The sequence below is a fragment of the Choloepus didactylus genome, chromosome 10 (genome assembly GCF_015220235.1).
Source record: "Choloepus didactylus isolate mChoDid1 chromosome 10, mChoDid1.pri, whole genome shotgun sequence".
In the NCBI taxonomy this organism is placed as follows: domain Eukaryota; kingdom Metazoa; phylum Chordata; class Mammalia; order Pilosa; family Megalonychidae; genus Choloepus; species Choloepus didactylus.
In genome coordinates, this window is record NC_051316.1 from 64,486,989 (window position 1) to 64,514,146 (window position 27,158).

Sequence of the window (27,158 nt, forward strand, 5' to 3'; positions counted from 1 at the left end):
TACAACAAAGCTTCTAGAGCTAATATATGAGTTCAGCAAAGTGGCAGGAAACAGGATCAATATGTAAATATCAGTAGTGTTTCTGTACACTAGTAATGAGGAATCTGAAAAGGAAATCAGGAAAAAAATCCATTTACAATAGCAACATAAAGATGCAGATATCTAGGAATAAATTTAACTAAAGATGTAAAGGACTCGTAGGTAGAAAACCAGAAAACATTGCTAAAAAAAAATCAAAGACCTAAATAAATGGAAGGAGATTCCGTGCTCATGGCTTGGTAGACTAAATATCATTAAGATGTCAATTCTACCCCAGTTGATATACAGAGTCAATGCAATCCCAGTCAAAATTCCAACAGCCTACTTTGCAGAAATGGAAAAGTCAATTATCAAATTTATATGGAATTGAAGAGGAGGAAAAGCTACCTAACTCATTCTGTGAAGCCAGCATCACCCTAATACAAAGTCAGACAAAGATACTACAAAAAAGAAAATTATAGACCAATCTCTTTAATGAATATAGAGGCAAAAATCCTCAACAAAATACTCATAAATCGAATCCAGGAACACATTAAAAGAATTATACACCATGACTCAGGTAGGATTTATTCCAGGTATGCAAGGCTGGTTCAACACAAGAAAGTCCATTAATATAATACACCACATCAATAAATCAAAGCAGAAGAACCACATAATCATCCCGCTCGATGCAGAAAAGGCATTTGACAAAATTCAACATCCTTTCTTGATGAAAACACTTCAAAGGATAGGAATAGAAGGGAACTTTCTCAATATTATAAAGGCAATATATGAAAAACCCACAGCTAACATCATACTCAATGAGGAAAGACTGAAAGCTTTCTCTCTAAGATCAGGAAAAAGACAGGGTTGCCCACTGTCACCATTGTTATTCAACATTATGCTGGAAGTTCTAGCTAGAGCAATATAGGCAAGAAGAAGAAATAAAAGGCATCCAATTTGGAGAGGAAGAAGTAAAACCTACACTCTTTGCGGGTGGCATGATCCTATATGTAGAAAATCCAGAAAAATCTACAGCAAAGCTACTAGAGCTAATCAATGAATTCAGCAAAGTGGCAGGCTACAAGATCAACACACAAAAATCTGTAGTGTTCCTATACACAAGTAATGGGCAACAGGAGGAGGAAATCAAGAAAAAATTCCATTTACAATAGCAACCCAAAGAATCAAGTATTTAGGAATAAACCTTACCAAGGCCGCAAAAGACCCATACACAGAAAACTATAAGAAACTGCTAAAAGAAATAAAACAGAACCTTAAAAAATGGAAGGACATACTGTGTTCATGGATTGGAAGACTAAATATAGTTAAGATGTCAATTCTACCTAAACTGATTTATAGATTCAATGCAATACCAATTAAAATCCCAACAACTTACTTTGCAGAAATAGAAAAACCTATAACCAAATTTATTTGGAAGGGCAGGGTGCCCTGAATAGCCAAAAATATCTTGAGAAAGAGGAACAAAGTGGGAGGTCTCACACCACCTGACTTTAAAGCATACTACAAAGCTACAGTGGTCAAAACAGCATGGTACTGGCATAAAGATAGATATACAGACCAATGGAATCAAATTGAGATTCAGAAATAGACCCTTTCATCTATGGACAATGGGTCTTTTTTTTTTTTTTCCCCCATTTTTTTTAATTAAATTCAGTTTTATTGAAATACATTCACACACCATACAATCATCCATGATATACATAGTTATGTGTTCATCACCACAATCTATCTCTGAACATTTTCCTTACATCAGAAAGAACCAGAACAAGAATAAAAAATAAAAGTGAAAAAAAAACACCCAAATCATCCCCCCATCCCACCCCATTTGTCCTTTAGTTTTTATCCCCATTCCTCCACTCATCCATACACTAGATAAAGGGGGTGTGATCCACAAGGTCTTCAAAATCACACTTGGACAATGGGTCTTTGATAAGACAGTCAAGGCAATGCAACTGAGACAGAGCAGCCTTTTCAAAAATGGTGTTTGGAGACTGTGGATAAATGTATGGTATGTGAATATAACTATAAAATTGTAGGAAAATATATATTTAGGAGTAAAAGTGTTGGAAAAAACATGGTGAGAGGGATGATGCCTCACCAATATGGACTAACTACAATGTGTAAACTCACAATTGAATCTTAGAACATAGCCTAACATGGACATAATAACTGTAATAGTCCCTAGATTGTAAGCTCTTACAGCAGTTAACTCTATCCCTGAATTGTAATGCCTATCTCTAAACTTTGAGATGCTGATCCCCTAGCGTATAACCTGATTGGTCTCTGGAACAATGCATATCTCTGAGACACCTGAAACTCAGAGCTAGAGCTCGGCAGATATGAATGTCAGTATTAGTGCATACAGCCACTGTCAAAAAAAAAAAAAAAAAAAAAGCTGAAAAAGAGCCCAGACTTCAGTTAGTGATATGAATGAAGCAGGTCTGGTTAAGACCAGGGCAAGCCAGGCCTAAGGGTAAGGGTTGAAACTGGTTGTGTTTTAAAACTTCAACTTCCATATGAGACCAAGGGAAGAAATATCTATTTGGTACAGGATATAAATTTTCTAGATGGTACAACTCTACAGTCGATTTGTTCAAACACCACAATTGCATGGAACTTTGAATAGGAAGTGAGATACGGTAGGTTAGTATAGGCTGGAGTGAAATAGTGACACATCCCAGAGTAATTTGGGCAGATAATAAAAAATATATTTACAGCTTCCCCCTCCCCAGCCCCAAGGATCTGGGGGAAGGTGCGGATGTGTTGGACATCCTCACCTGGACTGGTGTTGATGTTGTCACAAACATTGGGACTGGCGGTTTGATGTGCTGAGCCCTCAATCATGGGACTTGCCCTTATGAAGCTCGTTACTGCAAAGGAGAGTCTAAACTTGCATGTAATTGTGCCTAAGTCTCCCCCTGAGTACTTCTTTGTTGCTCAGATGTGGCCCTCTCTCTCTCTAACTGAGCCATCTCGACAGATGAACTCGCTGCCCGCCCTCCTACGTGGGACCCGACTCCCAGGGGTGTAAATCTCCCTGGCAATGCAGAATATGACTCCCGGGGATGAATGTGGACCCGGCATCGTGGGACTGAGAGTATCTTCTTGACCAAAAGGGGGATGCAAAATGAGACGAAATAGTTTCAGTGGCTGAGAGATTCCAAATGGAGTCGAGAGGTCACTCTGGTGGACATTCTTATGCACTGTATAGATAACACCTCTTAGGCTTTAATGTATTGGAATAGCTAGAAGTAAATACCTGGAACTACCAAACTCCAACCCAGCAGTCTGGACTCCTGAAGACAATTATATAATAATGTAGATTACAAGGGGTGACAGTGTGATTGTGAAGACCTTGTGGATCACACCCCCTTTATCTAGTGTATGGATGAGTAGAAAAATGGGGATAAAAACTAAAGGACAAATGGGGTGGGATGGGGGGATGATTTGGGTGTTCTTTTTTCACTTTTTATTTTTTATTCTTGTTCTGGTTCTTTCTGATGTAAGGAAAATGTTCAGAGATAGATTGTGGTGAGGAACACATAATTATGTTATCATACTGTGGACAGTGGATTGTATACCATGGATGATTGTATGGTGTGTGAATGTATTTCAATAAAACTGAATTTATTAAAAAAAAATGGTGTTTGGAGAACTGGATATCCATATCTTATACAAAAATTAACTTGAAATGGATCAAAGACCTAAATATTAGCACTAAGACCATAATACTTTTAGAAGAAAATGTAGGAAAACACCTTAAAGATCTTGTGATAAGAGCTTGCACCCTGAGCGTGAGCAGTCAAAGAAGAAATAGATAAATGGGATTGTGCCAGTTTGGATATTTATGTCCCTGAGAAAAAGCCATATTCTTTTATGCAATCTTGTGGGGGGGCAGATTGATTAATCTTTTTGATTAGGATGTGACCTCTTGATTGAATGTTTCCATGGAGATTTGGCCCCGCCCATTCAGGGTAGGTTTTGATTAGTTTACTGGAGTCCTTTAAGGGGAGCTCTCAAAGAGAGCAGAGAGAGGTAAATGCCCCGGGATATGCTAAGCCAGGACACACAGACGTTAGATGCTTGGAAGCTGACAGAGTTGCTTGCTGATGCTTTGAGATGCTAGCCGAGAGTTTGCTCCAGAGAAGCTAAGAGAGAAAAAACAAAAAAAAAACAAAAAACACCCCAAGACATGCTTGCTGATGCAGACAGAAGAACATCTGGAGATGGTAAGCCAAGAGAAACCTAGAGACATTTTGGAGAAAGCCATTTTGAAACCAGAACCCTGCAGCAAAGAATCAGCAGACACCAGCCATGTGCCTTCCCAGCTAACAGAAGTTTTTCGGATGCCATTGGCCATTCTTTGGTGAAGGTATACTCATGTTGATGCCTCAATTTGGACATTTTCATGGTCTTTGGATATAAATTTGTAACCATATAAACGCCCTTTATAAAAGCCAATCCATTTCTGGTATTTTGCATAATGGCAGCATTAAGAAACTGGAACAGGGATCTCCTCAAAATTAAACACTTTTGTACATCAAAGGACTTTTTCAGGAAGTAAAAAGGCAGCCTACGTAATGGGAGAAAATATTTGGAAACCATATATCAGATAAGGTTTAATATCCAGAATCTATAAAGAGATCCTACAACTCAGCAACAAAAAGACAAACAACCCAGTTAAAAAATGGGCAAAAGACATGGATAGACACTTTTCTGAAGAGGAAATACAAATGGTTCAAAAACATTTGAAAAGATGCTCAACATCACTGGCTATTAGGGAAATGCAAATCAAAACCACAATGAGATATCATCTCACACCTACTAGAATGGCCATTATCAAAAAACAAAATAAAACAAACAAACAAAAAACCAGAAAATTACCAAGTGCTGGAGAGGATGTGGAGAAAGAGGCACACTTATTCACTGTTGGTGGGAATTTAGAAGGTGCAGCCACTCTGGAAGGCAGTGTGGCAGTTCCTCATGAAGCTAAGTATAGATTTGCCATATGACCCAGCTATTCCATTATTAAGTGTATACTCAGAGGAACTGAAAGCTAAGACACAAATGGACATTTGTAAACCGATGCTTATAACAGCATTATTCATGATTGTGAAGAGATGGAAACGCCCAAATGTCCATCAGTGGACAAGTGGATAAACAAACTGTGGTATATACACACAATGGAATATTATGCAGCTGTAAGACAAAAGAAAGTCACGGAACATATAACAATGTGGATGAAACTTGAGGATGTTATGTTGAGCGAAGTTAGCCAGAAACAAAAGGACAAATACTGTATGGCTCCCCTAATGTGAACTAACATTAATGAGCAAACTTTGAGAGTTAAAGCTGAAAACACAGGTTATCAGGAGATAGAAAGAGGTTAGAGATCGAGCATTTGATGCTGAAGGAGTATGGAACGTTCAACAGAATTGATTATATAGATCCAGAAATGGATAGCATAATACTGTGTGATGGTAGCACAATACTGTAAGCACCTGAACACAGATGTCTGTGAGTAAAGCTGAAAGACGAGGGGTAGCGGCATGCATGACACCAGAAGGAAAGAGAGACAATAAAGACTGGAACTGTAAAACTTAGTGAAACCTAGAGTGGTCAATGATGCTGAGTAAATGTAAAATATAAAAATGTTTTTCCATGTGGGAGAACACATGAATGTCACCCTTGCAAGGTGTTGAAAAAGGGATGGTATTGGGGGAAAATATAATCAATGCAAACTGAAGTCTATGGTTAACATAACATTGTAATATGCTTCCATTAATTGTAACAAAGGCAATACACCAAAGCTAAATGTCTATGAGAGGGGGATATAAGGGAGGGGTATGGGATTCTTGGTAGTGGTATTGTTGTGTGACCTTATTATTTTGTTGCATTGTATTTTTTTTATCTTTTTTATTAGTCTTTGAAAATTTTTTTGGAGTAGTGAGTATGTTCAAGTACTGATTGTGGTGATGAATGCACAACTATATGATGATACTATGAATAATTGATTTTATACTGTGAATGATTGTATGGTATGTGAATATATCTCTCTAAAATTGCAGGAAAAATATAAACAGAGGGATACAAGTGCTGGAGAAATCATGGAGAGAGGGATGTACCTATTTACTGTTGGTGGGAAAGTAGAATGGTGTAGCCTATCTGGAGGACAGTGTAGTTCCACAAGAAGCTAAGCATGTGTGTGCCATAAGGTCCTGCAAGCTCATTATGGGGTATAAATTTGGAAGATCTGAGAGCAGGGACATGAATGGACATTTGCACACTGGTGTTTATGGTGGCAGCATTCACTGTTTGCAATGGATGGAAGTGGCCTAAGGGTACATCGACTGAAGAACAGAATGGTGAACTGTGGTGTATGCATACAATAGAATACTGAGCAGCTACAAGAAGGAATGAAGCTGTGAGACATGGAACTAGGTGAATGGATCTTGAAGACAGCATTTTGAGTGAAGTACACCAGAAACGAAAAGACAAACATTATAATGCCTCACTAATATGGTCTAACTATAATGTGCAAACTCTGAGGATTGACTCTTAGAGCACAGATTTTCAGGGGAATGCTTATTGTAATGGTCCCTAGATAGTAAGAAGTTACATCTATTCCTGAGTTCTAATAGTCATCTCCAAATTCTGAGATGTTGAACTCTTTGCGTATAACCTAGTCAGTCTCTGGAACTTTGGGTATCTGTGTGATACCTGAAACTCACAGCTAGAGCTTGGTAGCTATGAATGTCAGTATTACCTCATGCAGCAACTGTTTAAAACAGCTGAAAAAGAGTTCAGACTTCAATTAGAGACATGAATGAAGCAAATCTGGTCAGGACGAAAGCAAATCAGGCCAAAGGGTAAAGGATGTTATTGACTGTGTTTTAAGACAGCAACATCTTTGTGAAACCAAGGGAAAAGATGTTTATTGGGGGCAGAATCTATATTTTCTGCAGCACACTAAATAATTTAACTTGTACAGTCAATTTATTCAAACACTGTAATTACATGGAACTTTGAATAGGAAGTGAGATCTGGTAGGTTGTTCAGGTTAGTGCAAAATCCCAATACATCCCAAGGTAATTTGGGCAGAGAATAAAAATATAGTTTCAGGGCCCCTCTGAGGAACTGCGGGAAAATGAGGAAATATTGGATTTCCCACTTGGGTTATTACTGATGTTCTCACATCCAATTTAGTAGGCTGAGACCTCAATCTTTGGGCTTGCCCTTACAAAGTTTGTTACTGCTAAGCCTACTTATAATTGTGCCTAAGAGTCTCCCCCAGAGAACCTTGGTGTTGCTCAGATGTGGCCTCTCTCTCTCTCTCTCTCAGCCCACTGGGCAGTTGAATTCACTTCCATTCCCTCTTCGTGAGACATGACTCCCAGGGGTGTAAATCTCCTTGGCAATGCAGGACATGACTCCCAGGAAGGAGGGCATTGTGGGATTGAAAAAATTTGTCATCATGGGATTGAAAAAATCTTCTTGACCAAAAGGGGGAAAAATGAAATAAAATATAGTTTCAGTGACTAAGAGATTTCAAATGGAGTTGAGAGGTCATGCTGGAGGGCATTCTTATGTGCTGTATAGATATCCCTTTTTAGTTTTAGTGTATTGGAAGAGCTAGAAGGAAATAACCTGAAGCTGTTGAACTGCAACTCAGTAGCCTTGATTCTTGAAGACGATTGTGTAACTGTGTAGCTTACACAGTGTGACTGTGTGATTGTGAAAACCTGGTGGCTCACACTCCCTTTATCCAGTGTATAGATGGATGAGTAGAAAAATGGGGACAAAAACTAAATAAAAAACAGGGTGGGATGGGGCGGATGGAATGCTTTGGATGTTCTTTTTTACTTTTATTTTTATTCTTATTTTTATTTTGGGGGGAGTTAGGAAAATGTTCAAAAATTGATTGGGGTGATGAATGCACAGCTATATGATAGTACTGTGAACAGTTGATTGTACATTGTGGATGACTGTATGGTATGTGAATATATCTCAGTAAAACTGAATTTAAAATGAAAAAAAAATTATTTGGAAGGATTTGGAGCCTGAGTAGCCAAAAACATCTTGAAAAAGAAGAACAAAGTTGGAGGACTCACACTTCCTGACTTTAAATGTATTACAAAGCTATAGCAGTTGAAATAGCATGGTACTGGCAATATAACATTGGCGTATTGACCAATGGAATAGAATTGAGAGTTCAGGAATAGTCCCTCATACCCATGGACAATTCATTTTTGACAAGACTGCCAAGTTCCCTCTTGTAGGCAGACAGTTTCTTCAACAAATGATCCTGGGAGAGCTGGATAGTCATCTGTAAAAGAATTAAAGAGGACCCCTATCTCAGGCCTTATACAAAATTATCTCAAAAGGGATCCAAGACCTAAATATAAGAGCCAGGAACATAAAACTCCTAGAAGGAAATGTAGGGAAGCATCTATAAGTTCTTGTGGAGAGCAATGATTTCTTAGAATTTAAACCCAAGGCACAAGCACAAGCATAAAAATTAAAAACTTCAGTGCTTCAAAGAACTTTGTCAAAAAAGTGAAAAAGCAGCCTACTTAATGGGAGAAAATATTTGGAAACCACATATCTGATATGGGCTTAATATCCAGAATATATGAAGAAATCCTACAACTCAACAATAAAAAGACAAACAACCCAATTTTTAAAATGGAAAAAGACTTGAAAAGATATTTTTCCCAAGAAGAAATACAAATGGCTAAAAAGCACATGAAAAGATGCTCATCTTCACTAGCTATTAGGGAAATGCAAATCAAAACCTTAATGAGATAACATTTAACTCCTACTAGAATGGCCACTATTTAAAAAACAGAAACTACAGTGTTCGAGAGGATGTGGAGAAAAAGGAACATTCATTCACTGCTGGTGGAGATGAAAAATCACTCAACCGCTATGGAAGACAGTTTGGCAGTTTCTCAGGAAGCTAAGTATAGAATGCCACTTGATCTGACAATCCAGATGTTAGGTATATACCCAGAAGAACTGAAAGCAGGGATGTGAACAGACATTTGTATACTGATGTTCATAGTGACATTATTCACAATTGCCAAAAGATGGAAGTAACTCAAGTGTCCATCAGCCAATGCAAAGATAAACAAAATGTGGTATATACATATGATGGAATATTATTCAGCTATAAGAAGGAATGAAGTCCTGATTCATGCGACAACGTGGATGAACTCTGAGGACATTATGAGTAAAACTAGCTAGACATAAAAGGATAAATATTGTGTAAACTCACTAATATGATCTAATTATAATAAGCAAACTCATAGAATTTGAATCTAGAGTATGGGTTACCAGGAGATAGAATGAGGATAGAGAATAAGGAGCTGATGCTTAATTTGTACAGAGTTTCTAATTGGGTTGATTGTAAATGTTTGGAAATGGATGGTGGTGATGGTAGCACATCATTTTCAGTATAATTAACAATGCTGAATTGTGTGTGAATGTGGTTCAAAGGGGAAGTTTGGGGTCATCTATGTCACTAGAAGGAAAGCTAGAGGATAAAACATGGACTGCATAAGACAGTGAACCCTGTTTTGTATGATGCTGTGGATAATAGTACAAATATAAGAATGTTCTTTCATGATCTAGAACAAACATACATCACCATTACAAGGTGTTAATAAAAGGGTCTTATATAGGAAAAAATACACCCAATGCAAACTATGGACTATAGTTAACAGCAATGTTTTTATATTCTTTCATCAATTGTAACAAAGTTACCACACCAATGCTTGGTGTCAACCATAGTGAGGTATAAGAGGTATGGGGTTTTTATTTTTGGAGTGAAGAAAGTGTTCTAAAATTGATTGTGGTGATGAATGAACAACTTTGTGATTATACAGCGACCCATTAATTGTACCCTTTGGATGGATTGTATGGAGTGTGAATACATCTCAATAAAACTGCTTTAAAAAATCTGTAGAGAAAAATGTAAACTTCCAAAAAATTTTCTTTTGTTTTCTCTTCAACACATAACTTTACAAATGTAGGGTTCTTAAGGCAATTCACTTTATATTACTTTCCTTTTTCTTTGTGTAACATTGTTTTTTTTATAATTTTCATAATTTCAGAATGCAGATAAATGAAAACTGATTATATGCTTAGGTTTGAGAATATTGGGAGATAAGAGAAAATGTGCAGATTACTCAGATCATTTTTCAAGATAAGCAAAATAAATTTTATTTCTTAGCTATAATTTCAAGTTCAGTGTATTTCATATGAAAGGCTAAGTAGAATGACAAAAATTCATGGAAAATCCTTGTTGAAATTGTCAAGAAATGCATTTTTATGAACAAAATGAATTGTGCCCAGACCTTTCTACCCTTACTTGTCAGGTGCTCTTTTTCTACCCCAGGTCATCTTTATACAATTTTATTATTAATGATATAGTGGAAAAACGATAAAAGGATTCCTCGTCTATATTAAATTTTTTTTTGTTCTAAAAATCACACTTCTCTCAGAAGGACTTAAAGAACTGATTTGAAATTAACTTTAGTCATGTAGAGCTCTGTTTTTGAGCAGCTTAATGCATCATTATAATATTTCCTAGATTGCTGTCCATTTCAATATATGGAATGACTAAATCGTAGTCATACTAGTTGTGAGCACACAGGCAAGAAGAAAAGTAGTTCAACATCTTGCTGTGTGTGAGCAGTTCGAGGGCAGGCAGACACCATGCACCTTGACCACCTATTATGAAGCTTTTTGCTGCCGTGTCAAGTGAAAGCGAGTTAATTGGGTGAAGCTGTGGAGCATGTTAGGGGCCTGGTAAAGAGTTGCTGCCTGACAGCTGAATGTCAGCAAAAGCCAGTCAAGTGTAGCTGAGAGACAGAGACCTGTCACAAAGTTCCCGCAGACTGGAGCACGATTAGTAAGTTGAAACACAATTCTGTCTCAGTTTCTTCCTCATTGAATCCAAGCACCTTAAAAGATTTTACACTGTATGTGTCAACTCTTGTTCTCTAAGCTGTTTCCCCCTAACTGTCCTGCATTCAAATGATTGAACAAAAGATGCTAATGTTTAGCAAAGTGAATGTAAATTCCCTCTTTTCCCCCTTTCTGCCCAAGCAGATAGACATTCAACTGAAAGGAAACTTTGAAGGTTTACATCAGACAATTAGACTGCCTCCAAATTTGGCTTATAATAGAATCTTTTTCTCAAGAGAGTATTAAAATTGATAATTAAAGCAATAGAAAAAGCAATGCATTTTTCTCTTATATGGAAAATCTAGCCTTAGGGAGCTAGGACTTCTGCATGGATGTCTTGATAATGGACCCATTTGCCAGGATGACTTCCTTCTTGTCTTTTTGTCACAGGCTTTTTTTCTTCTTTTTCTAAGTGGACTAAGGGAAAATTCCTTAGTGATAGCCACCAGAAGATCAAGAAGGATAAACATAGAAAGGAACAGTAGTGTCCTTCTGAAATGTTAGACACTTTAGAAAAGAGGAATTGAGAAGAGTTGGAATTTGAAAAAAATGGAAATTAAACTTTGTGAAATAAAAACTTTCAGAAAGTGAAAAGTTTAATAACAAAACATGCCTTACTTATTGGCTTTCTTTAGAATATGGATTAGAATCAGTCCATTCATTCATTCAACATTAGAGAAACATATAGAGTACCTGCTAAGTGCCAGTCACTAGTGAAGACACTGGTAATAAAGAAAAAGCCAAAACAAAAAGAAAAAGTAGACTTTTGCCTTCAAGGAATGAAAATTCTAAGCCACCACATACATTAGAATTTTCTGTTTTGATGGAAATGTGGCTGTTGAGCACTTGGAATGTGGCTAGTACAACTGAGGAACTGAACTTCAATTTTACATTTAGTCTTAAATTAAATTAATATAAAATTAAAGAGCTCCATTTAGTTAGCAGCTAATGTACTAAGCAGTGAAGCTTTAAGCAAATGGAGGATTGTGATATTATATTATAAAAGTGTGCATGGAATGTTATGAGAGCACAGAGGAGAGGCATCTAGCCCAAATGTGTGGGAGAGGTGATGGATAGCGAGGAATGTCTGGGAGAAAAGTGACACCTGAGGTCAATCTTGAAAAACAGTAGAAGGTAATTTGACCAAGAAGCCCCATCCCGAGTAGAAAGAGCAGCATGCGATAAAGACTGAGATAGGACAAAGTGGGGCATACTTTGGGATCAGCATTTTGGTTAGTACTAGGAAGCAAAGATGTTTTATTGGAAATTACCTTGATGCAATGGTAGCCTCCAAGAACACTACCAGGCAAATTATCCCAAAAGTCACAGAACTGAAGGTCTCATAGACCAAATTAAGAAACTCAGATCACTTGGTTTATTTAATCAACTTAAAACAATGAGAAGCAAGAAGAGATGTGATAGGGTGCAACAGGCTGGAAGGCCTGTGCTAGCTGACTCTTTGTTTATGCCGTGTGCATATGACCTATCTCTCTCTGCTGTATTAGCCATGAGTTTGTAAGGACTGGGATTGAGGTTTGAGAAGGGGTTGGCAAATAGAAGGTGCCTGTGACTATGTACATACACTTGCTGAACACTTCTTAGGAATTTTATCTATCCTATTTGTTTTTTCTTGTTTTTGATAGCAAATGTGAATATTCTCCAACAGTACTGCAAATATACCATAAAGAAGGGAGGGAGGTAGGAATAGATATTTCTGAAAGGGTGACTTGTTTACAAAAATTAAAAGTGCATTTTGGGCTTTTCGGCCGGAACCGCCATCTTGCAGTAATTTGCCAAAATGACGAACACAAAGGGAAAGAGGAGAGGCACCCGCTATATGTTTTCTAGGCCTTTTAGAAAACACAGAGTTGTTCCTTTGGCCACATATATGCGAATCTACAAGAAAGGTGATATTGTAGACATCAAGGGAATGGGCACTGTTCAAAAAGGAATGCCTCACAAATGTTACCATGGCAAAACTGGAAGAGTCTACAATGTTACCCAGCATGCTGTTGATATCGTTGTAAACAAACAAGGGAAGGGCAAGATTCTTGCCAAGAGAATTAATGTACGTATTGAGCATATTAAACACTCTAAGAGCCAAGATGGCTTCTTAAAGCGTGTGAAGGAAAATGATCAAAAAAAAAAAGGAAGCCAAAGAGAAAGGAACCTGGGTTCAACTGAAGCACCAGCCTGCTCCATCCAGAGAAGCACACTTTGTGAGAGCCAAAGGAAAGGAGCCTGAGCTGCTGGAGCCCATTCCCTATGAATTCATGGCATGAAAGGTGTAAAAAAGAAATAAAAGGCTTGTGGATTATAAAAAGAAAAAAAAGTGGATATTGTCTAGAGAAAGTGAATAAGCATTTATAAAACTTATGGAAAAGTTTTAATAAAGGTATTTGATACCAGTGTTCAAAACTGTTATCTAATGAATCCCTACCATGAGCCTGAAATGCATTTCAAACAGGTCTAGGCCTTTTCCAAAAATTGGTGTCAGGCTCTTAGGGAGTTCACTTGAATGAGAATTTGGGCGATTGGTGAAGAAGGACTAGTGGTGGGTTTGGGTGCAGTTACCCAGAGAAGGAGATGAGAAGTGAAGACATCTGCCTAGTGCCTATTCTCCATGCAGGCCTAAGGACTGGCACCTAGACTCTTGAAAAGAAATGTTTTTTGACTGATACTGCAAGACACACTCAGAATTGCCATAGTTCTTAGGTGACAGAGAGGGAAGGGTGGACATCCGTCCAGTTCTCTATAGAGCACGGCACCAGTGTGGCACAGTGGCCCTTGAATTCATTGAGGCAGGACCTGGTGGAGGGATGCAAACATCCAGCAATTCTTGAAGGGGCTTTGTGCAGGGACACTTGAGGTCCTGTATGAGCAGGTCACGGAAGAACCAGGGAAATTTGACTCATTACTGGGACGTTTCTATGTCCATGAAATAATGAAGCTGGGAAATTCCCAGTGCCATTGAACATGAAAGCTTATACTCTGAAAACAGCAGTTATTGGGGTTACATGGTATTTTAGCAAATTATAATTTAAACATATCTGGGTAAGGATGCACATTAGTTGAGGACAATGTGAGCTTCCTGAGGGCAGGGATTTTTTTGTGTTTTGTTCACTGCTGTATCCCAGTATCTTGAACACTATCTGGCCTTCAATCTGTATTTATTGAAAGAATTAATAAATAGAGCTAATTTAGGATACTAATGGTGGGTTTGGGTTTAGATGTGTTTTATTCATTATGGAAGCAGGAGGAAGATCTATCATAAAGTATTGATACTGAAGGGAACAATGCCTGAAATATAACATGTAAGGAATATTATTTTGGAATTTTGTGGTTGTTACATTATTCTCACAATTCTATAGTATGTTTTCCCTAGGGATAGCTTTGGTTTGAGACTGCGGGAAATGGCCCCTGTTCTATCAGAAGTAACTTTCCTGCCTATCATGTAAAGGAACTGTTGTTGCCAGCTAAGTGATTTGTTTTGGAACATACTCCCCAGTGCTTGTTGTGATTTGAAGGCATTCCACAGATGTGAACCCAAGATCATATGACTTGACTCACATTTGAGGTGCCCTTGTCTCAACTGAGAAAAAGAAAGACCACATTCTTTTAACTGAAAAAAGCCCCTTTGGAAAGGCCCAGCCAAGGAGCTGTTCGATGGGTCCACAGCCCTGGGGAATATAGGATTTATTCCTTGGATGATCAGCAGGGGAATAAAGACTGATTGAAGCATTCCATGAAGAATTACCAGGGATTTTAAGTGTGATGTAGTGGAATATTGAGGGAATGTGGCTTGATACAACAGAAAAAGGGGAAAAATGGGTTTCAAATTTTAAAAGTGATTACTGCTAATGAAGTTGAGTTTTGTGATTGACAGATACATTGTTGGTAAGGTTTAGGAAAAAAATTCTTTTTAAATAACTTTAAATTCTAGGTGATCCTTCCCTTACCCTTCTCCTCTTAGGTAAAGTACATGGTCAGTAATTCACTCAGAGAAAAATATATTGCTAAAAGGTCTACGTTTATAGCTTCCAGATTATTACTAAATTTTTGACATTGTGTTAAAAAGTTTTATAACATCAAGAGTAAATTCTTCAGTAATGAAAAAGTGGTCAAAAAATTCTTGCCTAATAGTTCCCAGAGAGAGTGTGACATGTGTACATTTTGACCACGGAAGTTGTAGTTTGGCAGCTGGAAGTGCTGTTTGGAATAAAATGAAGGCATGCAAGTTGTAAGTAGCTGCTCTATATAAGAAGTTGCATTTTGTGCAGAGTAGAGATTCAAGTAATTCTGTATGTTTATTTGTGTGTCTTTATTCAATTTCAGATTGTGAATGTTAGATAACTGAAAATACTGAAATCAGAGTATTTGCTGCTAAACCAGAACCTTTTCAAAATTTGCAGGAAAAAAACTTCAGAAGGAAGAAAACTTGTGATACTGAGTATTGAGACCAGTGGTTAGAAAACGTTAGGAGCTAGAGTAGAAATGGCGAGGGAGTTTCATTGTAAGGCCCTTTTGTTGGATGCTGGGATTTCCCTGTCAGTTTATGTAGAGCTGTGTATTTTACTTAAAACCACTCGGTAATTTTACAGGGCTTAAAATATTATCAGAGGTTGAAGTAATGAAAAAAATTTAATTGAATGAAGCCGCATCATCTAAACTGACTAATCTTGACTTTTAGAACCATATGCAATACGTATTCCTTCCCCTTAAGAATAGCTTATCTTAAAGATTCTACTCGGGAAATTCTGATTTCTGGATTAATGTCATCCACAAACATGTTAACGTTGTATCATGTGCTATCACACATGGAATTATGATGGACCTGTAGAACATCAGAGCTGGACAAGAGTGTAGCTTTCTCATCTTATGGACAAGGGAAGTCTGAGCCAGATGGACTAATTCACCTGGAATGAAAAACTAGTCTTCTGATCCTCAGTCTAGTATTCTTTTCCCCATACTATATGCCTAGCATAATCTCTGTGCAGTGCTATTTATGCTTACTAAATCACATTTCCCCTTACTTTTTATAATACTGAATTCTAGAAGACTTAACTTGATCATAAATGCTACACAGGAGACAAATGGCTTAATGTCATTGTTTCAGAAGCCTTGGTCCACAAAATGGCTTTCATTTATAGCCAGTTTATTGAGTGATTATTTTATCATCATACTTATTCTTTATTTATTTTTGTTGGGAAAACATTCAGAAAAATAAGATAGTAAAGCCTTGAAAAATGGCTATTGGACATATCCAATTACTATATTTCATAAGATTTTTAAAATGCAGAATTTTAGTAGACACATTTTGTATTGTGAATATGTATTTAGCTGATGGACTATAACAGCTCAAATAGAATCATTTATAGCTTATTGAGTAAATAAAAGTGCTTCCATAAAGATTCACATGACACCTAGCTTTTATTTCAGGTAACTAATTTCCTTTTGAAAAATTGCTTAAATTTAGATTTACTTAACAGACGACCAAAACACCTCAGCGGTTTAAAAAGTAGGTTAAATGCCCATGGACAATACTGATTTAAAATGTCAGATCAGTTGGTGAACATTAACTGTTAATGGTATCTGATAAAAAGTTATTTAACTGTTTTACTCCCTGTGTTATGTTAAAAGTGGTATATATACCACTTTTTATATAATATATTTCTGGATTTTTTTATAGCAAGGAAAATAATTCATTCATATTTACATGTTATTTTAATATCATATACTCAAATTAAAATTTCATCGGAATTTTTGCTGGCTTATTTTTAAGCTATTTAGTGACTTAAATTCAGATTTATTTTTACCAATTCTTGGAAAAAAATTCTCCCATTTCCTGTTTCTTAAAAAAATATTTTCTAGCAGTGTATGGAGTACAAAAAAATGACTTAATTAACAAAAACTGTCATTTATTTTTATTTGTAACAAAGTAAGTCCATTTACTTGATGGAGGCCATACCTTTTGGGGGCTGCAAGTCTTTAACTTTAAGGAAATCTCTTTTCTTCTCCATCTCCTGAGACTGTTTTCCATGTCTAGGATATAAGGTCAGAAGAAAACGTGCAAAACTGAGATTCTGATTTAATAACTAGAGAAATACTCAACACCCCATTTCAAGGTTATTTAGTAAAAAATGCTATATTAGTTCAAAAGGTGCTTTCAGACAACAATGCAGAAAAGAGATATACTTAAAAGTAGGACTAGAGAAAGCAAAAACAGATCCCCCTTGTAGAGAGCCAAGATCCACAGAATATTAAGGAGAAATGAGCAGTAAGTTAAGGCCGTCCCTCAAGGACTGCTTTCCTAATTTGTAATTGTTATGTTGATGAAGTAATAAGGACAAAAAAGGAAAATATATACAGGATATAGGTTCTATAAATTATGTGTATCTCTAATATTGACAAAGCAGGAGTGTTCGGTCCATTTGGCACAGTTAAACCTTTCGTTAGTCTCAAGCATCAAGAAGAAAATACCCTCAGAGAATACCTGACCTTCCTTGATCTGCTTCTGCACCCTCCCCTCTTTTCATGTATAGTTTTCTCAGACCAGAATTTGAAGTATAAAGATGTAACAACAAACTTTTGAAGCCTTGCCTGACATTATTCTTTTATCATAAAAAAGAATATTATCGCTAAACTAAGTTTTTTTTTTTTTCAGTAAATCACACTCCACCATCTCCTGCTCTTCCAGCATTCCCCTTACCATTGGATCTGGAAGAATGAGAAGTTGGTAGATGACCATATATTCTTTACAGCAACAAAATCAATAACAGCTAATGATGTTACCAATTTACACACACAGCCAAAGAAATCAGAAAAGGAGGTTCTAATAGCAGTAAATTCAGGTTCTGAATTGATATGCTCAGGACTGATGTGTAGTGATCCCACCCAGTATTAGGGTTCTGCAGCTGAAACCTTATCAGTGCTGCTAAGTAACTCAGTACATCATCTTGTACTTCCATGGGGATAAGTTAAACCCTCTCTTTCATAGAGCCATTCACATGATTATTTCAGGTGTTTTTTAACTTCCAGCATAAAAAGAAGTTATTTCCGTCAGCTATAGGCATGCAGTGGACTATCAAGAAATCAAAAGAACCAAGATCAAAGAAAAATGCTGAACTAGGTGTTAGATGCAGCCATTGATTTTTCATCAGTTATATGTTTTTTAAAAAATCCACCAAAAAGGTAAAGCATACAAGTTGTATTTCTGAAACTTTGCTAAAGCCAATGATAGCATCTCTTTTCTTTTCACATGTGGAAGCAGTTTTGTGTAACACTTGCAATATAATAAAGCAGAACCTTAAACTTCACACTATCCTGTTGTCAAAACTGTCAGAGAATCTACCAGAAAGATATTTTTTTTAAGCCCTGTAATCTAGAATATTGTTTTTAGTGGAGATACTTAATGACCAGACTTAGCAACATTCATTTGCTGGGAGTCAAAATTCTGACATAAAATTAGTTACTCTTTTCCTATCATCTATAAATGTCATAAAATAATATCTGCTTTACTGCTAAAATATTGTTCATATTAACTGTTAATTACATGAGCAATGTTACTTAAAAGTTAAATATGTAGCTTCATCATAATGTTAATTCTATTTCTAGTACTTCAGGAGTACATGGCATTTAAGCCTGATTTCCAACAATTTCAGTATGCCAGTAGTGTTTTAAAATATATGAAAATTTGGAAATTTTCATGTTGCAATGACATATTTTGAATCATGATTACAAATTCTTATTATAGAACAGTCTTTTTCAAAATAGGGTGGTGCCATTATTATTAAAGGTAGAGGCAAAAGTTCATTTGACTAACATCTTATTTCTCAGTATATTATTTTCTGGAGTTAACTAGAATTGATTTATTTTTCTTTGTGCTATGTTTGTCAATTAAGTCAGACTAATAGATTTTTTTTTAGTTAAAGAAATTGTAGGTTTACAAGGAAAAAAAACATATGCAGAAAGTACAGTGTTCTCATATATCCCTGCACACACACACGCACACACACAATTTTTCCTATTTTGACATTTTGCGTTAGTGTGGTACCTTTGCTACAATTGGCGAAGCAATATTATAGTAATTATACTATTAACTACAGTCTATAGTTTACATTAGTATTTACTCTTTGGGTTGTACATTTCTATGGTTTTTAAAAATTTTTATTCTGGTTATGTATGTACAATCTAAAATTTCCCATTTTGACCACTTTCAGATACAAAATTCAGTGCTGTTAATTACTCTCACAAAGTTGTGCCTCCATTACCAGACTGACAGATTTTTTTTACAATTTTTTCCCTATTAGAGAAGTTGTGGGTTTACAGAATAATTATGTATAAAATACACGATTCCCATATACCACCCCAGCATCAACACCTTTGCATTGGTGTGGAACATTTGTTCCAACTGATAATAGCACATTTCTATAATTGTAATATTAATTAAAGTCCATTGTTTAACTTAGAGATAACTGTCTGTGTAGTATAGTTCTGGGTTTTTTAAGAAATTTTTTTCTGTTACTATATGTATAATCTAACATTTTCCATTTGTCATATTCAGATGTATATTTCAATGCCATTAATTACATCACAATGTTGTGCTACCATCACCACCATCCATTACCAAAACACTTCCATCATTCCAAATAGGAACCCTGTACATTGTAAGCCTTAACTTCTCATTCTCTATCCCCACCCCTTCCCCTGGTAACCTATATTCTAGATTCTGACTCTATTGTTTTCCTTATTCTAATTGTTTCAAATCAGTGAGCTCATACAATATTTGTCCTTTTGTGTCTGGCTTAATTCACTCAACATGATGTTTTTCAAGGTTTATCCATGCTGTCACATGTATGAGGACTTCATTCCTTTTTACGGCTGAATAATATTCCATTGTATGTATACACCACACTTCATTTATCCATTTATTGGTTGATGGATGCTTGAGTTGATTCCACCTTTTGGCAATTGTGAATAATGTCACTGTGAACATCAGTGTGCAAATATCTGTTCGAGTCCTAGTTTTCAGTTCTTTGGAGTATATACCTAGTAGTGGGATTGCTGGGTCATATGCTAGTTCTATACTTAGCTTACTGAGGAACTGCCAAACTGTCTTCCACAGTGACTGCACCATTTCACATTGCCATCAGCAATGAATGAGTATTCCTGTTTCTCTGATTCTCTCTGACACTTGTTATTTTCTGTTTTTTTAATAGCAGCCATTTTAATGAGTGTGAAATGGAATCCCATTGTGGTTTTGTTTTGCATTTTCCTGATGGCTAATGATGTTGTGCTCTTTTCATGTGCTCCTGGCCTTTTATATCTGTTTTTTGATCAGATCAAGTCTTTTGCCCATTTTTAAATTGGATTAATTGTCTCTATTTTTTGTGTGTGAGGTTGAAGAATTTCTTTATACATTCTGGGTATTAAACCTTTACTGGATATGTGTTTTCCAATTACTTTCTCCCATTTTGTAGGTGGTCATTTTACTTTTATAATACTGTCCTTTGAGGTGCAAAAGTTTTAATTTTGATAAGGTCTCATTTGTCTATTTTTTCTCTTTTGTTGCTTGTGGTTTGGGTATAAAGTCGAAGAAACATCGCCTAACACAGATGCTTCCCTATGCTTTCTTCTAGGAGTTTGATAGTTCTACCTTTTATATTAAGGTCCTTGATTGATTTTGAGTTGATTTTTGTATATGGTATGAGGTAGAGGTCCTCCTTTTTTTTTTTTTTCAAATAGAGATCCAGTTTTCTCAGCACCATTTGTTGAAGATACTATTCATTCCCAATTGAGTGGTCTTTGCCACCTTGTCAGAAACCAGTTGGCCATAAATGTCAGGGTTGATTTCTGAGCTCTTAGTTCAATTCCACTGGTCTATATATCTGTCCTTGTCAGTACCATGCTGTTTTGATTACTGTGGCTCTGTAATAAGTTTTAAGATTAGGAAATATCTGTACACCAACTTCATTCTTCTTTTGTAAGATATCTTTAGGTATTTGGGGCCCCTTACCCTTCCATATAAATTTGATGATTGACTATTCCACTTCTGTGAAGAAGGCTATGGGAATATTTATTGAGATTGCATTTGAATCTATGCATTGCTTTGGATAGTGTTGACATCACAACAGTTTTTGGTCCTCCAATCCATGAACATGGAATGTCCTTCCATTTATTTAGGTCTTTCATTTCTTTTAGCAATGTTTTGTAGTTTTATGTGTGCAAGACCTTTACATCTTGGATTAGATTTATTCCTAATTAATTGATTCTCTTAGTTGCTATTGTGAATGAATTTTTTTTCTTGATTTACTCTTCCCATTGTTCATTGCTTGTGTATAGAAACAATACTGATTTGGGGGTGTTGATCTTGTACCCTGCCACTTTGCTGAATTCATTGATTTGCTCTAAGAGCTTTGTTGTGGATTTTTCAGGGTTTTCTGTTTATAGGATCATATCACATGCAAATAGGGAAAGTTCTACTTCTTCCTTTCCAATTTGGATGCCTTTTATTTCTTTTTCTTGCCTTATTGCTCTGGCAGGAACATCCAGTACAATACTCAATAACATTTCTGACACTGAGCATCCTTGTCTTGTTCCTGATCTTATAGGGAATGCTTTTAGTCTTTCACTATTAAGTAGGATGTTAGCTGTGGGCTTTTCTTATATGCCCTTTATCATGTTGAGGAAGTTTCCTTCTATTCCTACATTTTTACATGTTTTTATCATGAAGTGTGCTAGATTTTGTCAAATCCTTTTCTGCATCAATGATAGACGTGTGTTTTTTTTCCTCCTTGTGTTAATGTGATGCATTACATTAATTGATTTTCTTATGTCGAACCAACCTTGCATAACAGGGATAAATCTCACTTGCTTATGGTGTATAATTCTTTCAATATGGTATTGAATTCAGTTTGGTAGTATTTTGTTGAGAAATTTTTGCATCTATAGTCTTAAGAGATATTGGCCCATAGCTTTCTTTTCTTGTAATATCTGTATCAGTATGAGGTTGATGTTGGCCTTGTAGAATGAATTGGGGAACGTTCCCTCTTCATCAATTTTTTGGAAGAGTTTGAGGAGAATTGAAGTCTTTTTGAAATGTTTGGTAGCATTCCTCTGTGAAGCTGTCTGATCCTGGGCTTTTCTTTGTTGGGAGGTTTTTGATTACTGATTCAATCTGTTTACAAGCAATTGGATGTTTGAGACCTTCTAATTTCTTCTTGAGTCAATGTAGACAGTTTGTGTGTTTCTAAGAATTTGTCTGTTTCATTTAGGTTATCTAATTTATTGGTGTACAGTTGTTCATAGTATCCTCTGATGATCCTGTTTATTTCAGCAGAATTGGTAGTGATGTCCCCCTTTTCATTTCTGATTTCATTGTTTGTATCCTCTCTTTTTCTTTGTCTAGAAGTCTAGCTAAAGTTTGTCAATTTTATTGATCTTTGCAAAAGCCAGCTTTTGTTTTTGTTCTCTCTATTGTTTTGTGTTCTGTGTTTCACTTGTCTGCACTCTAATCTTTGTTGTTTCCTTCCTTCTGCTCACTTTGGATTTAATTTGCAATTCTTTTTCTCCTTCTTCCAGTTGTGAGGTTAGGTCTCAGATTTGAAGTCTTTCTTCTTTTTCAATGTAAACACTTGGAGCTATAAATTTCCCTCTCAGCACTGCCTTTACTGCATTCCATTAGTTTTTGTATGTTCATTTTCATTGACCTCAAGATATTTCCTAAATTCTACTTCTAATTTCCTCTTTAACCCAATGTTTATTTATGAGTATGATGTTTAATTTCCACATAATTGTGAATTTTACATTTCTTCCTCTATTATTGGTATCTAGCCTCATTCTGTTGTGGTTGGAGAATATACAGTGTATGATTTCAATATATTTTAATTTATTAGACTTATTTTGTGACCCAGTATATGGTGTATCCTGCAGAATGAGCCATATGCACTTGAGAAGAATGTGTATTCTGTTTTTGTTGGATGAAGTTCTATATATGTCTGTTGAGTGAAGTTCTATATATGTCTGTTGGGTCTAGTTGATTTAGAGAATCATTTAAGTCTTGTACTTCCTTATTGATATTCTGCCAAGAAGTGCTATCCATTATTGAGAGTGGTGTGTTGAAGTATCCTACTATTAATGTAGAATTGTCAATTTCTCTCTTCAAATCTGTCAGTATTCACTTCATGTATTTCGGGGCTCTGCTGTTAGGTGCACATATATTTATAATTCTTTATTTTCCTGTTGAATTCCCCTGCCCCTTATCAATATATAGTGACCATCTTTGCCCCTCATAACTGTTTTTGATTAAAATCTATTTTATCCAATATTAGCACAGCCACCCAAACTCTCTTTTGGTTACTACTTGCATGGTGTATTTTTTTTTTCCCTCCTTTCAACTTTAACCTATGTGTATCTTTGAATTTAAGGTGAGTCTCTTGCTGACAGCATATAGTTTGGTCATGCTTTTTTATCCATTCTGTCAATCTTGACTTTTGACTGGAGAGTTTAATCAATTTGCATTTAAAGTCGCTACTGATAGTACAAGACTTTCTTCTGCCATTTTGCTATTTAGCCTTTGTAAATCTTATAGTTTTTTTCCCCTACTTCTGCTAACGTCTACTTTTATATTTATTTGCTTTTTTGTTTGGTGTTATATTGAGTGCCTTCTCATTTTTATCTGGATGTATTTTTCATCTGTTTTTTTTTTGTGTGTGGTTACCATGGGTTTAAAATCCAACATCTTAAATATATAACAATCATATTTTGTTTGATACCAACTTAACTTCAATAGCATGCATATATACTTTTCCTATACCCCTCTGTTGCTCCATCATTTTTTTGTACTTGTTACCACATGTCTTTGTACACTGTATGTCCAAAACCATATATTTATTTTTACTTTTTAATGCATCTTAGCATCTGTAGAAAGTAAGAAGTGGAGTTGCATACCAAACAATATACTACAATAATACTGGCATTTATAATTGCTCAAATGGTTACCTTTACCATGAGTCTTTATTTCTTTATCGTGTTTTGAACCATTGTCTACTGTCCTTTCCTTTCAGTCTGAAGGACTCCCTTTAGCATTGCTTATAGGGCAGATCTAGTGGTGATGAGCTCCCTCAGCTTTTGTTTATCTGGGAATGTCTTATTCTCTCCCTCATTTTTGAAAGAAAGTCTCATGGAGTATAAAATTCTTGGTGAGCAATTATTTCCTTTCAGCACTTTAAGTATTTCATCCCACTGCTTTCTTGCCTCCGCGGTTTCTGGTGAGAAATCAGCATGAAATCTAATTGGGACTCCCTTGTACATAACATGTTGCTTTTCTCTTGCAGCTTTCAGGATTCTCCCCTTGTCCTTTGCATTTGATAGTGTGATCAGTATATCACGGAATATATTTTTCAGCATGTTTATCCTGTTTGTGTTTTCTGGGCTTGCATATTTACATCTTTTGCTAAGTTTAGGAAGTTCTCTGTTATTATTTCTTTGAATTTTCCTTCTACCCCTTTCTCTCTTTCTTATCCTGCTGGGGCTCTCAAAATGCTTATATTGGTATACTTGACTGTGTCCCAGAGTTGTCTTTGGCTATTTTCACTTTTAGTATTTCTTTTTTCTTTCTGCTCCTCAACCTGACTCATTTCAAGTGTCTTTGTCATCAAGTTCACTGATTCTTTCCTCTGCCAGCTCCAATCTGTTCCTGAAACTCCCCTGGGACATTTTTTCATTTCATTTGTTGTGGTCTTCAACCCCAGTAGTTCTGTTTGGTTCCTCTTTAAAATTTCTCTCTCTTTACTAATATACTTTCATTTATTGTTTTCCTGATATCCTTTCATTCTTTCTCTGTATTTTCCTACATCTTCTTCAATATTTTTAATTCAATTTTGTTGAGATTATATTCACATACCATACAATCATCCAAAGTGTGCAATCAGTTGTTCACAGTACCATCATATAGTTGTGCATTCATCACCCCAGTCTATTTTTTGAACATTTTCCTTGTACCAGAAAAAGTAAAAATAAGAATTTAAAAAAAAGTAAAAAAGAACACCCGAATCATCCCTTCCTCCCAACCTATTTTTCATTTAGCTTTTTGTCCCCATTTTTCTACTCATCCATCCATACACTGGATAAAGGGAGCGTGATCCATAAGGCTTTCACAATAACACTGTCACCCCTCGTAAGCTACATTGCTATACAATCATCTTCAAGAGTAAATGCTACTGGGTTGCAGTTTGATAGTTTCACATATTTACTTCTAGCTATTCCAATGCATTAAAACCTAAAAAGGATTTTCTATATAGTGCATAAGAATGCCCACCAGAGTGACTTCTCAGCTCCATTTGGAATCTCTCAGCCACTGAAACTTTATTTTGTTTCATTTTGCATCCCCCTTTTGGCCAAGAAGATGGTCTCAATCCCACAATATCGGGTCCAGGTTCATCTCCAGGAGCCATATCCCATGTTACCAGGGATATTTACACCCCTGGGTGTCAGATCCCACATGGGGGGAGGGCAGTGAGTTCACCCGCTGAGTTGGCTTAGCTAGAGAGAGAGGGACACATCTGAGCAACAAAGATGTTCTCAGGGGGAGACTCTTAGGCATAGTTATAAGCAGGTTTAGCCTCTCCTTTGCAGTAATGAGCTTCATAAGGGCAAGTCCCATGAGAGAGGGCTTGGCACATCAAACCACCAGTCTTTAATGTTTGTGAGAACATCAGCAATAATCCAGGTGAGAAAAGCCCAACACCTCTGCATTTCCCCCCAGCTCCTCAGGGAGGCCCTGCATATATATTTTTATTCTCTGGAATTACTTTGGGATGTGTTGCTATTTCATACTAACCTATGCAAACCTACCAGGTCTCACTTCCTATTAAAAGTTCCATGTAATTATGGTATTTGAACAAACTGTGTGAGTTAAATTGTTTAGGAAATATAGATCTTGCACCAACTAAACATCTCTTCCCTTGATCTCACATGGAATTTGAAGTTTTAAAAGGCAGTCAGTATTGTCCTTTACCCTTTGACTCACTTTGCCCTGATCCTAACCACAACTGTTTCATTCATATCTCTGGTTGAAGTCTGGACTCTTTTTCTGTTTTTTAAACAGTTGCTATATGTGCTAATACTGACTTTCATATCTGCTGAGTTCTAGCTCTGAGTTTCAGGTGTCACACAGATACCCAAAGTTCCAGGGATAGATTAGGTTATACACAAAGGGATCAGCATCTTGCAATCTGGAGATAGCCATTACAATTCATGAATAGATGTGACTGCTATAAGAGCTTACAATCTAGGGACAATTACAATAAGTGTTCCCCTGATAAGCTGTGCTCTAAGTTTCACTTCTAAGTTTATACATTGTAGTTAGTCCATATTGGTGAGGCATTAAGTGTTTGCCTTTGTTTCTGGCATAGTTCACTCAAAATGTTGTCTACAGGTTCCATTCACCTCCTTGAGTGTCTCACAGCTTCACTCCTTCTCACAGTTGTTCAAAATTCCATTGTATGCATACATAACAGTTCACCATTCTGTTCCTCAGTCAATGTGCCCATAGGCCACCTCTACCCATTGTAAATCATGCATACTCTCTCCATAAACACCAGTGTGCAAGTGTCCATTCATGTCCCTGCTCTCAGATCCTCCAAGTAAATGCTCCCTAATGAGGCTGCAGGACCTTATGGCACCCACCTACTTAGCTTTGTGTGGAACCACCCCACTGTCCTCCAGAAAGGCTAGACCAATCTGCCTCCTAACCAACAGTAAATATGTACATCTCTCTCTCCATGTTTTCTCCAGCACCTTTATCCCTGTTTATATTTTTCCATACAACTTTATAGAGCTATATTCACATAACATGTAATTATCCACAGTGTACAATCAGTTGTTCATGGTATCATCATACAGTTGTGCATTTATCACCACAGTAAGCAACTTGAACATATTGATAACTGTGAAAAAAAAAGTTTTTTTAATAAATAATAAAAATGATAATAAAATGAAAAGTAAGATATCATACAATACAATAAAATAGTAGGGTCAGACAACAACACCACTACCAAGAATCCCATATCCCTCCCTTATATCCCCCTCTCATACACATTTAGCTTTGGTATATTGCTTTTGTTACATTTAATGGAAGCATATTT

General features: G+C 36.3%; 1 protein-coding gene and 1 pseudogene across 1 annotated transcript in view; both read left to right on the forward strand.

Annotated features, from left to right (window-relative positions):
* CCDC171 (coiled-coil domain containing 171) overlaps positions 1-27,158 on the forward strand; it is a 524,774-nt gene that overhangs the window by 484,436 nt on the left and 13,180 nt on the right.
* LOC119504718 lies at positions 12,792-13,312 on the forward strand (annotated as a pseudogene).